General features: G+C 40.4%; 1 pseudogene; it reads right to left on the bottom strand.

The window, feature by feature from the left end:
* Window positions 1-1,936: 1,936 nt before the first annotated feature.
* On the bottom strand, window positions 1,937-11,770 carry LOC140672717 (uncharacterized; annotated as a pseudogene).
* Between the last annotated feature and the right edge of the window lie 4,165 nt (window positions 11,771-15,935).

Below are 15,935 nucleotides of genomic sequence, written 5' to 3'. Positions count from 1 at the left end.
CTGCTGGACCCGGAATAAATGTATCTATTTATCTATTTATTCTTATAATTTTATTTTGTATTAATAATATTAATAAAACGATATCATAATTATATTAATCATATTTGATATTAAATAAAATATAATTAATAAAATAAATGGTAAATCTATTCAAGCATTGTCAAAACATTTGGCGCATATATTTGGACAATAATAGTTGTCAAGCAGTTTCTATTATTCAAATTAAAGCGCCCTTACACAATCAACAATATGGCAGATGGTTGTCATAAAGATCAAAGGTATCGACACAGAGTGTTCTTACTTATACTGTGCCCATAGGCGCTAAGTCTCAATAAATAGAGTGCGGCCGTTCGGCCCCCGAGACCGTTAATAACGGCGTTCCGTTATATGACAATACGACTTTTTATTTATTGTAGGTATGATAATAATTTATTAGCTATTATTCGTTTAATTCTATGTTTGACCGGGACGGCCAAAAGTTAGGATGTCCGAGCTGTAGGCAATATAAGTATTGTAATGATAATAATAAGCGACGCAGAGACCGTAACGGTCAGATACATGTTTAATTGCGGGGCTGTCTTTCTAAGTTATCGTCTCGAAAGTCGAAGCCAGAATGCGCAGGGTTTACCTTCCACCATCGCGCCGACAAAAATCAAGTGATCCGTGATTTCGTCAAGTAATTGACTCGATTTTCGGAATGGGGAAACTCTTCGGTACCGCTCTGTATAAAAGAGTGCGATACTGACAAGGGAACAGTTGGAAGTGTCCCTCACCAATTTTAATGACCTTCGGATATGTTGTAGAGCATAAAAAATATTAGACTTATATTTTTTTTAGCAGCGTATCTCAACGTTTAGGGGTTGAAACAACCCTTCGAAGAATAACGAATTTCGTTTTTAGCGAATATCTTTGAAAATATAAGATATATGAAAAAATGTTTCATACAAAAGTTTTATGGTATTTTGTACTCTTTACATTAGTGTCATTATATTTTTTTAAAATGTCAAATTTTTTTCAAAATTTACGCATTAACATCTGCGTATGGCTCTCATTGCCAAGTTTATAGTTACGTATTTGTAAATATTTATATATTTCGAATTATTAAATTCACGCTGGCTAAAATCGTCTTTTTCGGTTATCAATCAATAGGTTTATAAACAAATAGACAAGAGAAATATCGGTGTGAAACTGAATAGCTCAGCGGTAAGAGCAATCGCCCAGCAAGCGAAAGACTCGGGTTCGATTCCCGATTCAGCGACTTCGCCTTGTATTTTTTTCTCGTCTACATCTCTTTAGGGGAGTTAGAGAATTCTCAAAAATGAGAATCTATTTCTTGGTAAAATACACCAAGTAAATTATGTGCCCTGTGCACGATTCAAATTTCGCGAAAGAATTAATTTCTAAAGAAATTTTACGCATTAACATCCGCGCATGGCTCTCATTGCCAAGTTTATATTTACGTGTTTGTAAATATTGGAGCCTTATATATTTCGAATTATCAAATTTTTTAATAATTTACCACCCCCATCCCTTATTTTGCAAAATTTTAAAAATTTTGTAAGAACAAAAATTAAAGAGTATCAAAAGCCAAAATCCATCCATGTATAATAGTATATGGATTCCATGAATCAATTTTGAGAAAACAAGATAACTTCGTGCTATAGGCGCTGCGCTATAAATTGTTGCGCTCTTTCTTTAGTTGTGGCACATTAAATAACTGTCTCTTGTGCATATATTGGGATTGAAATTGTTACTAACGTAGTTTCATATGAATAAGAATTTTTTATTAGACAGAAGTAAAAGAATACCAACATTTATTGCATGGATAAGAAAAACTGCTAAAAACTTTATCAGTATTCATCAGTAACTGAAAACATATTTTTTAAAGAAATCAATACAGAATTAGTTTATGTATATAAATGTATATGTCTTACATTTATGACATATATTCATTACAAAGATGATGTTCATGGAAAAAAATGTGTTATATAAAGCGATTTTCTACACCAAGAACAAGTTATTATTGCTGTTTTGCCATAAATATCGCATTTTACTTTAGAATTTTTTTTAAAAACAAAATTATACTGGTGTTTCAAATTCTGTCAATCTATTCTGCATGTATCCACTTTGAAACCACGCATATTTAAATAAATTTTGAAACCTAGGCGACGAGATCTGATAGTGCATTAATGATTGTAATTTTAAGATATTATTTCTAGCATGAAGATCCAAAACAAAATCTAACAACGTAACAGTATCAGAAAAGTATTTAATAAAATTATTCCACAACCAAAATCAGTATACGTCTAATGGCTGTATTTTTCCCGTTATAACGACGGGAATAGTTAGGAAAGCAATATCTGTTGCAGAATCTGGTTTAGTTTCTGAAATTATGTTAGGACAATGTCCACTCCATGAATCTAATAATAGTACTGATTGTGGTCCGACATTCGGAAAAAATACTTCCTTTAACCAAATGTTTACATAATGTGATGTTAATTTGCCTAATATTGAAGTCATAACAAAGATATTAGGCGCCTTAAATAATGTTTCCTGTACTCTTGGACCAAACGTTCCTGTAACTTCTTTTAATACTATAAAGAGAGGTGATAATAATCTGCCATCAGCCGAAATAGTCGGTTGAATTATATGTATAGCTATGCGTGGTTGATGATACAGACTGTACTATATAGATTCTATCTTTTTTATATCTTTTTCGGCTAAAGTACAACCTGAGTGAAATTCTAACTGAAATCTACTTTGATACGAATTATAAATATTTTCCACTCTATATCGATTAATATAATATTTTACATTTGTAATAAATGTATCGCATTTATTTTCCAAGTCTGCTTTTGGTAGCACAGATTTTTTTGTTACGAATTTTGTTATTTCCGAGACACAATATTATGTGCTTTTTTGAATCTTTTTACCCATGTTTCTGAGGCTTTGAATCTTGGCGCATTTTCTTTTACTTGTGCTTGAAAAGCCCATCGAGCGATATCAATATCATGATTGATGATTTTTCTTTCAAGTGCTTCATTAAAATGGTTAATTGTGTATTTAGAAATTTTTTTTAATTTTTCCAACCCACTACCACCTTCAATGATTTTTTCCCATCGTCGTAATTGCCGTATCGATGTAACTTTTTTAAATTTTTGTTTAACTCCTTCAAGCGATCTTGGTCTAGTTTTACCGCTCCTTCAATATTCCACAGCTTGCCTCTTATAGTCATTCAATATTGTTGCTTCAATAAAACTACTGTTACGTCCAGACTCGGGAAGGATGAGTTAGAAAGAAGGGCGTAACAGCCAGCTCTTGAAACCGTACGGATTAGAATGTAGATTTCGAGTCGAACGAATTATCAGGTCCAAAAACAAGTGAACGATAATGAATATCGATATTACTTGTTATTTCGGGATTTCCGCTTCCGGTGCATTGAGTAGTGAGACGTGGAGAGAAAGAGGCTGTGAAAAGTGAGGTGAACAGGTGGATAAAGTGAGAGAGGAGGTCTGAGAGTGTGTGAGGGTGATAGAGGGAGAGCGAAAGTGACGAGCGTGTGTGGAGAGAGTAGAGAGAGGGAGATATAGGGAGGAAGAGAGACAGAGGGAAGGGAAGAGAGGAAGGAGGAGATATAGAGAGAAGGATGAAAGAGATGGAAAGAAAGATGGAGATGGAGGATAGAGAGAAAAGAAGGAGTAATATAATAATAAGAGTAGAAGTAAAAGAAGGAAAAAGAAAAGAGGTGGTAGAGGGGATAATAAGAGATATAGAAGGAGAGGCGAGGGTTAAAGAGGTGCCCCCTCGATGACGCACCACCTTGACGTGGTGGGGGGGCTCACCCGGAGAGTGATCCCGGTGTGGTTGTCGGGTTCTAGGACTCACAACCTCCGCGTGATCCCGAAGGGTGCTAAGAGTGCGTCGAAGACTGATGGATGCCGAAGCATTTTAAGAAGTCCCGCTCGGTTCGGATACCGAACAACGGTACGGAGGGGGTATCATCCCAGCCCCCTCCGGGTCGTCATCATGCCATGGGCTACCTACGGATTTGCCAGCAGGATCCCTAGGGGAAATGGCGTCCGCTGTGATATCACAGATGGACTCCTTCGCTAAGGTCTTGGCCGAAACGGGGAGTTCACCAATGGAGAGGCTTTTCAGTCCTCGGTTGGGAACGCGAGAACCATCGTTGACCGGGCTGGGGAACGTATGAAGACTGCCGCACAGACAGAGAACGCTGTCTGCAGATGTTGGAGCATCTGCATACTGCGGCGGTCATCCTGGATGGCTACAGTTCATCGCTGGAAGAAATCTTCCAGGCGATGGCTGTGGAAGGAAGGAAGATCGCCGAAAGGTTTAGACCTTTCTCGACGGCGGTCTTTCTTGAGAAAAGTGAGATGGCGGGTGGGAGAACCGCCATCAGGGAGGTGGAGGTCCAGGCCTCACCTCCAATAAGGGAGGTGGCGACTCAGTTGGGGGGGAAGCTCGCGACGCGATGTCGCAGACCTCCTCTGCTGAGTTCGCCAACAACGCCGGAATGGCCGCCCCCGCTTCGAAGGGAGAAATCTTTCTCCCGACGATGGCGGAGGTAGAGATGGTGGAGGCTTTGTCCGACACCACTGAAGTGATGAAGGGTGTGGAGGAGTCTGCCTCCTCCACACAAATGCCCTCACAGAGGGAGGTCCCCTGTGATATAAGGGCGATGCGGCGGGAGGCGTCAGTCCTTCTCCCAACGGATTGGAAAAGGATCGACGCCTTGATAAGGAAAGAGGTGCAGCTGGCGATAATACCGCCAACTGTGACCGCTCCCCTTTCACGTCTGCAAGGGGATGCGGATGGAGGGGAGACTGAAGGGGGCTCCTGGTCGTAAAAAACGGAGGGCCAGTTGGCCCTAAAAGGAGGAAAAAGAAGAGGGGAGGGAATGGTGATAAAACCACCCGTTCCCTTTCTGAGGGTGGAGGGGCGAAGCCTTGCGAGGACAGGGCCGTCTTCTCAACTCTCAAGGGTAGGAGCAGGGGTGCCCGGGCCTGGACACGGATGGGTAGCACCTGGATTCCCAGGTGCTACAAATGCCTCGTGTTGGGGCATGTGGGCTCCGGGTGCGCCTCGAATGTGTCCAGGGGACACCTGTGTTACAGGTGTGGATCCCCTGGACACAAAATAGAGGGATGCCGTTTGCATCCCTGCCGTCTGTAAGGACGGGGTAGGTGATTGCGGTCACGCCCTGGGAGAGGGAGCTGTGTGCTCCTCTCCCGGCGGGGGCGCGACGGCGGCGATCATCGGGGGCTTGCCCCCAGTACCGACTCTCTCCGGCCCATCGAGACTGAAGAGAGCCAGGAAAGGGGTCGGATGACAGTTCCGGGGGGGTAAGGGTGAGGGGGATCAGGTTTTGCCTGCCCCTAATATTTCCCTCCCTCCCAAACATCCGACCGGGGCCGTGAATACGGGGGGTTCTTAGCCTCCCTCGCCCAAAAGGGCCGCTAACATCCGCGGCCATAGTGTGAGGGGTGGGAATAACCCGCCCCTCTCCGGGGTCAAGGGAGGAGCAGGTGCGCGAACACCTACTCCCCCATTGCACCTTGACCCCAAGGAAGAGGTGGCGTTGTGTATGGTTCCGCAACGTCGCCAATGGTGGCGCCATTGAGGTTATTCTCAATGGCGCACCATGGGATGGAGTTCCTCCCCGAACATCAGGGGGGAAAATGCGGGGGTGGGTCCTGGTAGAATGCAAAAGCGAACCCAGGGCTCACTCATTTCAACCGCAGCGCAGAGAATCACCGTCTGGTTTTTAGTGGGTATACCCCGTCTATAGGGGGAGTCCCACGTACCCCTGAGGAGTTCCCGCTGCACAGGGGATGCGTAAAGCATTTTCCAGACGTTAAAAAAAAAAGGGTTAAAGAGGTGAAAAGGCTACGGAGAGACAGAGAGAAAGGCAGGGAAATGGTATTAGTAAGGTTGGAGGATGAGGAGCAGAGAAGGAAGATATGGAGGAAGAAGAATGGACTGAGGAGGAGGAAGGAGAGAATATTAGATGATTGGACATGGAAGGAAAGGAGGATGAGGTGGAAACTGGAGGAGATTGCGAGAAAGGAGGAGAATGCGGGGAAGAAGATAAGATGGGGGTAGGGGAGGATAATGATAGAGGACAAGTGGTGGACATGGGAAGAGGAGGAGGGAAGGTTGGTAGATGAAAAGGGGAAGAGTAGAAGAGAGGATCAAGAGAAAATTAGGGTGCAGGGTAGACAAAGAGGGGAACAGGAGGGAGAAGGAAGGGGAAGAGAAGGGAGAATGGGAAGGATGATAAAGAGAGGAGGGGGGATGGAGAGCGGTGTTTTGGAATGTGGCTGGATTGAGAAAGAAAGACGAGGATTTCTGGAGAGGTTTGAGAATATGGGATGTTAGTAGTGTTATCGGAGACATGGGTAGACGAGAAGGGCTGGGAGGGGGTGAAGAGGAAATTATCAAGAGAGTTAAAATGGGAGATACAAGTAGCAAAGAGGGTGGGGAAGACTAAAGGGGGATATGTTGATGGGTATAAATAGAGAGTGGCTAGAGAAAGGAAATAAGATAGAGGAGAGAACGAAGGGTATGATGATGGGCAGGTTGAAATACTGGGAAGAGAAATGGAGGGTGCTAGGAGTGTACGTGGGGGAGGGCGTGGGGAAGATGACGGGAATTGGAAAAGTGGATAAGAAAGGAAGAGGAGGAAGTGAAAACGCTAATAGGGAGGAGTTTCAATGCGAGAACAGCAGAGGAGGAGGAAGAGTGGACGGGGGAGAGGAAGAGGAGAGGGGAAGGCGATCGAAAGATAAGAAGAGGAATAAGGAATGCAGACAGTTGATAGAATTTCTGGAAGATTGGGGAATGGGAATACTTAACGGGAGGGTAAGAGGGGATGAGAGAGGGGAGTTTACATTTACGGGGGGAAGGGAGATACAGTAATTGATTACGCGATAGGGGACGGGGAGGTGGAGGAAAAAGTTAAGAAATTAAAAGTGGGGGATACGATAGATTCAGATCATCACCCTTTAGAAATATGGATGAGGAGAATCAAGACAAAAGGAAGGGAAAAAAGAAGGAGGGAGGAACGGGAAGGGGATATGGGATGAAGATGGAAGGAACAGGTTTAGAAAAGTGTTGGAGAGGTCGGGGGAGTTAGAACAGGGAGGAGAAGGGAGAGGATGGGAGACGAAATGGAAGACAGAATAAAAGAGGCGATAAAAGAAACGGAGGAGAGAAGAGGAAGAAGAGAGAGAAAGCAGGAAGGATAGTGGGATGAGGAATGTAAGGAGAAGAAAAAAGAGGTGAAGAAAAAGTTGAGGGAGTGGCGTAGGGAAGGGGGCGAGAGATACAAGAGTAAGAAGAGGGAGTATAATGAGTTGTGTGAGAGGAAAAAGAAGAGAATGAAAGATGGGAGAAGAAGGCAAGGAAGGTTAAGAAAGAAGGCGAGGTGTGGGAGCTAGTGAATATGGAGAGGAAGAGGGAAAAGAGGAGAGTGAATGAGGAGATCGGGATGGAGGAATGGAGAAAGTATTTTATGCGGTTGCAAGGAGGAGTAGAGAGTAGAGTGATCAAAGGGTACAGGGTTAGGAGGGAGGGGGAGTGGGATGAGGAAAAGATTGGGATAGAAGAGATTAGGGGGATAATAGGGAGAATAAAAAATGGAAAAGTGGCAGGGATAGATGGGATACCAGGGGAAGTGTGGAAGTACGGGGGAGGAGAATTAGAGAGATGAGCATGAAGATTCTGTAATAAGGTGTGGGGAGGGGAGGGATGGCCAGAGGAATGGGGAGAGAGGGTGGTGATACCATTATTAAAGAAGGGGGAGGGAGATAGGGTGGGGGACTACAGGGGGTGACGTTGATGCCAACGCTGTATAAAGTCTATGCGACAGTGTTGGCGGAAAGGCTAAGGGAAGAGGTAGAGAAGAAGGAGATAGTGTCTCCAAATCAGACGGGATTTAGGAAGGGGATGGGAACGATGGACAATGCGTATGTGTTGAATTATCTGATAGGAAGGCAACTGGAAGGAAGGAAGGGAAGGATGGTGGCAATATTTGTAGATTTAAAGGTGGCGTTTGATTCAGTGAATAGGGAGGTTTTGTTGGAATCGATGAGAGGACGAGAGGTAAGAGAAAAACTGGTAAGGAGAATAGAGAAGATAATGGGAGAGACAAAGAGCAGAGTGGGACAGGCGATGGGGAAGAGTTTTTGGACTGGGAAGGGAGTAAGACAGGGATGCTCTCTGAGTCCAATGTTGTTTAATATCTTGATTGCGGACTTGGAGGAAGAAATGGGGAAAGTAAAGTGGGGAGGAGTGATGCTAGGGGGAAAGAGGGTGTACACATTAGCATATGCGGACGATTTGGTGTTGATTGCGGAGGAGGAGGAAGGGATGAGAAGTATGATGAACAGGCTGGAAAAAAAAAGGCTGGATAGAAAGGGGCTGGAGGTAAACATAGGGAAGACGAAAGTTATGAGATTTAGGAGAAGAGGGGAAGAAGAATGACAAAGATAAGTTGGAGGTGGAAGGGGAGGAGGTGAAAGAGTACAAGTATTTAGGGTACACGCTACAGAAAAACAGTGGTCAGGAGGCACAGGTGAGAAATAGAATTAGGAGGGCGGCAGTGTTAATGGGACAGGTATGGGGGATAGGAAAGAGGAGGTTCGGAGGGAACTGGGAAAGGAGGATATGGCTTTTCTATAGGTTGATTTGGGCAGTGTTAGGGTACGGGGTGGAGATATGGGGATAGAAAGAGAGGAAGGGGATGGAGAGGATACAAGAGAGATATCTAAGATGGGTTCTTGGAGTAGATATCAGGACGCCGGGATATATGGTGAGAAAAGAATTGCAGAGGGAGAAACTAAGGGTGAGAGCGGAAAGAAGAGCATGGGATTTTGAGAAGAGGTTGAGGGAGGGAAAGGGAGGGGAGCTGGCGAGGAGATGCATGGAGGAGATGAAGGATAGGAGTAAGACAGGGGAAGTGGGCTCAAAGTGGGAAGAGGAAAGAGAGGGTTTTTTTAAGGATAGAGGGATAAGAGTGATGGAGGAGAAGAAGGAGAGGGGGAGGATTGGTATAAAAGAATAGAGGACAGGGATAGAGATGAACAGAGGAAGGAAAGAAGGGGAAAGATGGAGGAGGCAAAATTTAACAAATGGTACAAGGAGGTGAAGGGGGAAGGGATACCGGGGTATCTGAAAAAAGGATGGGAGCAGAGCAGATGGAAAAGGGTGGTGAGGTTTAGATTGGAGAGCAAGATAAAGGAGAGTAAATACTGGGAAGAGGAGGCGAAAAGACGATGCAGAATATGCGGAAGGGAGACGGAGACATGGGAGCATGTGTGGGAGGGATGCAAGGAGTGGAAGGTGGGAGAGGAAAGTTGGCAGGATAATGTGAGATGAGTTTTAGGAGAGGAAGGAGAGGGAGAGGGATGGATGAGGGAAATTGAAAAGGAGAGGGGTATAGGGGGGATGGTGGAATGAAAAAGAATGAAAAAAGAGGAAAGAATGAGAATGAATAGTAGAAGAAGGGAGAGAATGGTTCGAGGGGATGAGAATAGTTAAGAAAGAAAGATGAAAGAAACAAGCAAGAGGAAGGAAGCAGAAGTCCGGTGGAGGGAGATGTGTGTGTGTGTGTATAAGGGGAGGTGCGAGCAGGAGGGAGCCAAGAGGGTTGCCCACGGTCGCAGGCCCCTCAGGAGATAGGTTAAGTTAGTGATAAGTTAGGTTAAGCTAGTTTTAAGGTAATTTTGTAAGAGTTGAAAACCCCAAAGGGAATCTCTCTCTCTCAATAAACAAACTTATCTATTTATCTATCTATCTATCTACTTATTATTTTGGACATTCGTCAAAAGGTCTTTTTTTGGTAAAGGAAATTAATCTTTATTATGCGGATAGGATCAAGTGCGATCTTTCAACCGATGCTTTCAACTGATAGAGGGATTAGAAGTCACGGAGAGAATTGAATTTTAATATTACATAAATTTATTCATAGTTTTGAAAGTATATTACATCAAATTATTGCTAAGTTTGGTTATAAATGTGTGTATATAATATGTGTATACATGTGTTTGTAATTGAATTATAATTATTCTCTAATTTGTGTTTGCGTGAGTACGTGTGTGTGTTAATTGCGGGTGTTACATAAGTACGGAGGTCATCACCCAGAATAATGAAAGGGAGAGTGAGAGTCTAAAGTTTTATGTTCTGGGTGGAAAGATTACATATTTTATTTTTGTTGTAATAAGAAAAAAAACTGTGTGCGTGTTTTTCTGATTCTATCTAATTAAGTTCGCCTTACTATTTTGGTGAAGTTTTACGTTCGGTAGTTTCGTGGTGTTCTCTTCGTCTCGGTGTTGTTCTGCAGCTGAGCGTTGAGGGTTGTGCTCGTGGATCATACACTGAATTTGCGGGGAGCGTCTCAATTGACCACGTTGTTATTGACCACAGATACTTTTGACCACGTTGCTTTTGACCACGTTGCATTTGACCACTTTGCTTTTGACCACGTTGCATTTAACCACGTTACGATTGACCACGCGTTGCATTTGACCACGTTGCAATTGACAACGCGTCGCAATTGATCACGTTGCAATTGACCATGTTATTATTGACCACGTTGCATTTGACTACTTAGCTGGTCAATATTTATGTGGTCAATCGCGACGTGGTCAATCGCAACGCGTGGTCAATCGCAACATGGTCAATTGCGACGTGTGGTCAATTGCAACGTGGTCAATTGCGACGCGTGATCAATCGCAACGTGGTCAAATGCAACGCGTGGTCAATCATAATGTGGTCAAATGCAACGCGTGGTCAATCGTAACGTGGTCAAATGTAATGTGGTCAAATGACTCCCACTCGAATTTGCGTTAAAAGGAGAGCCCGAACGAAAGTTAAGTTTCCGAGGGAAATTACTGGTACAACACTACTGACTATCGACGCCGAATTTCTGAGATGATTGACTTGAAAAGTTCTAAGTGCTTGAAGAGTGTTAAGAATAATGTTTCTAAGCGTTCTCGAATTTCTTTCTTTTTATATAATTTTCCTGAGGCGTGTTGGGCAGGACCACGTATTGAGATTGGTCCGAAGGTATTTTTTCTCCGCCTTGTTTTGATCGTTGCTGAGCTCGTGAAAATTAGGAAATCTTAGAATTTACTCAGCTCTGTTTATTGTTCGGTTACATAAGAGATTGATAATTTGTCATTGGTCCCTTCTGTACTCGTTTAGAAATCGTGTCTAAATATTTGAGTTACGGTGTGGCAAGAACGGTCTATTTATCGTGCAACTTTTCCTTATTACTAATTGGGCGGTCATCATTTAATCTACATAGTGACGAACCGTAATGTGTTTCATCATCGATCCCTTCTGTATTTGTTCGAAAATCGTGTAATGTTTAAAGTGTTATTTGACAAGAACGGTCTGTTTGTCGAGTGACTTCTCTTTATCGCTTATCAATTAATTCTTATGAGAGGAAGAAACGTGGAGCCGACAGGACATAACATTACAAATAACTTTTTCTGGGAGATAGATTTTCTCTTCATTTGCCTCTAATAAATCAACTTCTTCCGCTTCTGGAACCTCATATTTATCGTAAAAATCTAATGTTTCTTCCTCTTTTAAATAAAGTTTTTCACCTTTTATTTCTAACAGCATACGTTCAATTTTTTTTTATTTCTCTTTCTTGCAAAGTTATCGGAGTTTGTTGATAATTCAAAGCAGTAAAAGTTCCAAAAAGTAAAAGCATTACGTTGTATGGATTTAACTGCACCATTCTGAAATATTAAAATTAAATATATATCTCAAACTTTCATTATATATAAAAAATAATACATTTCGTAATTAATAAAATTGTCTTTTTATGATAGTTATGTCATGTCTTACTTTCTCTTGTAAAAATATAATAAGGCAAAATAAATTAAGCTATTAAAACATAATAATAATTTTGTATTTTGTGTGTGTTGTGATGATAGAGAAACCACAAAATATTAAAATACGTATTCTAAAATTTGAAGTAACCAAAAAATAATTTTATAAACAGAAAATAATGGTAAATGTCTAAAATAGCTACTGGAGCAAAAAATCAATTTTTTTCAATACCAATCAACAAAGCTATTATGGAAATGGAATGTAGAAATGCTTTTAAGGAGGGGCAAGTCTTAAGAAGTTATTGAATAACAAGTTATAAAAATAGGATATAAGGTAAATATTCACATAAGGTCAACCCTTTCAGAAATTAATGACCTTGACATATATTATCAAGATCACTGTCCTGAGTAACGTTTAAAAGGTTTTAGCCGTCGCTCGTTCTTTGTTAGAAAGTTATAAATAAAAAATGTTTCATTTCAAAATGCCATATTTATTGCTTTATCTTCATATATATCTTCAATATTTTCATAATACACACACACATACACGGAGGGGGAGCAAGGGGGGCCTTTGGCCCCCCTCCCGCACCTACCCCGTCCACCTCGTTTCGCATGTACGTTGCAAGACAAAGCAAAGTTTACATAAGTTTGTAGCTTTTCACGCAAAGCGAGGTGGACGAGGTGGGTGCGGGAGGGGGGCTAAAGGCCCCTTTGCACCCCCCCCGTGTGCGTGTGCGTGCGTGCATGCGTGCGTGTGTGTGTGTTATGAAAATATTCCCTGGTCCATATTTATATTATTCCATGCAAAATTTTAAACTACGAACGAATAATTATATTCTATTAGTCAAACTTCTTTTGTTAATAAGAAGGAAAATAATAGTGCAGATTCTGCCAATAGAGATATTATATATGTATAGAGCACGGGAGTGCTATGCTAGCTCATGAGTGGATGCGATAGCGAAATAGAAGGAGAACGCTGCATATGGGCCCCTGCTGTCCTTGTCTATCGCGCATGCGCAAGCTGATACAAGTGCCCCTCTCTTTTGCTCACAGAATAACAAGAGTAATATTTTTATAACGCGTATACGCGATAGACAAGGATAGTAGGAGCCCATGTGCAGCGTTCTCCTTCTATTTCGCTATCGCGTTCTCGGCCCCTTCCCGTGCTCTATATCTAATATCTCTATGATTCTGCCTGAAGATTGAACTGGAAAAAAGCGACTTTATAGTTTTGCATATGAATAGTGAATTAGATAATTTACATATAATGTGATATGAAAAGGATTTCAGAGATCTGTATAAGATTGTTGACAATTTAGTTGTTGTTTCACTTTAACATATTTTACAGATATTAATATTTTGTGGTTTATGGCAAAACAAATTGACATACACAATTTGCATTCATACGCAAAAATATAACGTCGCTTTTTTCCAGTTCAATATTTAGATAGTCTGTACTATTATTTTCCTCCTTGAGTTATAAACAAAATTGTTTGTCTGAAATATGTCACTCTCATAAAATGGATGCAGATTGTGTATGTCAATTTGTCTTGCCTGTTAACTACAAAATATTAATATCAGTGAAATATGTTAAAATAAACCAGCAATAAAACTGTCAACAATTTTATACAAGCCTCCGTAATCCTTTTCGTACCATATATGTAAGTTTTCTAATTTACTATTTATATGCAAAAATATAATTCACTAAACATATACACATACAGGATGTCCCCGAATTGCCAGATCAACACTCGTGGGTAGATAGAACGTGTTAAACTGAAAACAAAAGTCTTATATCATTTTGCTAAATTCGCAATAATTAATGAGATATAACTTAATAAAGATCGGTCAATCCGTGCCAGTATAAGCGCGCGGCGCGAAGAAGCCTCCTACTTGTTACTTGATACTAGATGCGCGACGAGACAGTAAGCGGAGCAATCTACAAAGGGCGTACTAAAAGAGACACGTACAGTGCGCGCTGCGTTTATGTCTTGCCGCGCGCCTAGTATCAAGTAACAACTGGGAGGTTTCTTCGCGCGCTTATACTGGCACGGATTGGCCGATCTTTATTAATTTATATCTCATTAATTATTGCGAATTTAGCAAAATAATATAAGACTTTTATTTTCAGTTTAACACGTTCTATCTACTCACGAGAGTTGATCTGGCAATTCGGGGACACCCTGTATATAATTAATTCAATCGTCAGGCAGAGTCTACGCTATTACTTACTTCCTTGATTCATAAAGGAAATTGTTTGTCATGTCATTCTCATAAAATGGATATTGATTGTGTAAGAATATGAATAGTGAATTAGAATACATATAACGTGGTGCAAAAAGGATTAGAGGTCTGTATAAGATACAGAGGTCTGTATAAGATTTGTTGATGCTTTATTTTAGTATATTTTAACCTGATATGTTTTGTGATTTACAGAACAAATTGGCATACACAATCTGCATCCATTTTGTGAGTGACATATTTAAGACAAACAATTTCGTTTATGAATCAAGGAGGAAAGTAATAGTCAGACTCTGCTTGAAAGTATCAAAGATTAAACTGATAAAAGCGACGTTATATTTTTGCATACATATATTTGTGTTAGAATTATCTAATGTATAACAATATTTTTTTTCATGTATAAAATTTTTATATCGCATAAAATACCTGATATAATAATAATAAAATTTTTTCAAATATCATATGTTGTTAAAAAATTATTGCGATATTCCGTCATTATCATATTCATAACACTAATGGAACATTTACTAATCCTGTTTGATATCCACGTAATAATAAAAATAATGCCCTTTATATTTAAATATTCTATATAATAATTAGTAATAGATATTCACAATCATATACAATATTAAACTTTAAATTTTATGAAAATAACATAATAAATATATAATTCAAGAGATTCAAGAGATTTTATATCCTGTAATTATTTTACGTCCATAATTTCGTTTCTTTGAAAATTACAAAATTATTATTTATTGACCTATTATATTTTGTTTAACATATATCAACACATGCTTTTTATTGTTCAATGTAGGATATATTTTTTTCTTTCATTTCCATGTCAATAAAATAATAGAAAAACTTGTCAGTTCTATTAATTAATATAAATTTCTTACCTAATTAATATTAATTTCTTGTTTTTTAGTTTGTATCTATTACATCTACATGTATACATATATATACAGGGTGTCCCAAAAATGCCAGTAAATATTTTAATGGCAGGTTCTTTAGAATATTTTAAGACGCAAAGTTTAATACAAAAATGTCGAGGCTACAATAGTTTTCAAACTGAAAGCAATTATATTTCACAAATGATAGGGCTGAGATTTCGCGCTCTCAGGTGCGGCAAAATAACAAGTGATAAAAAGTGCTCCTATAAATAGCGCTCTTTTCACGATATTATAAATATTATGTTATCACTTATTATTTTTCCATACCTGAGATTGCGAAATCTCAGCCCTATCATTCATGAAATATAATTGCTCTTAGTTTGAAAACTATTGTAGCCTCGACATTTTTGTATTAAACTTTTCGTCTTAAAATGTTCTAAAGAACCTGCCATTAAAATATTTACTGGTATTTTCGGGACACTCTGTATATACATATACAGGGTGTCCCATAATTTGAACCATCCGTCAGGTGGGGAGCGTCCCGTTTGACCACGTCACGATTGACCACAGCCACTTATATCGACCAATGCTTAGAGTCATCAGCAACGATTAATCAATCAGAGAGCTTCATTTTAAACTGGCCAATTGACGACGTGGTCATCAGCAACGATTAATCAATCAGAGAGCTTCATTTTAAACTGGCCAATTGACGACGTGGTCAATAGACTCCCCACCCGTCAGGTGTATGAGTATAGAGTAGGTTAAACTGAGTAAAAAAATTATTTACCATTTTGCAATTTTCGCAATAGTTAATGAGATATTAATTATAAGAGATCAGCCAATCGGCGCCCGGCAGGAGCGCGTGGCACGAAGAAGCCTCCCACTGTTACTTGATACTAGGCGCGCCGACGAAGCGGTGGGAGGAACGTTCTACATTGAT

This window comes from Anoplolepis gracilipes, chromosome 13, assembly GCF_047496725.1.
Source record: "Anoplolepis gracilipes chromosome 13, ASM4749672v1, whole genome shotgun sequence".
NCBI lineage: Eukaryota > Metazoa > Arthropoda > Insecta > Hymenoptera > Formicidae > Anoplolepis > Anoplolepis gracilipes.
Note: the sequence above shows the minus strand (reverse complement) of the source record. Positions and strands in the feature narration are given on the sequence as shown.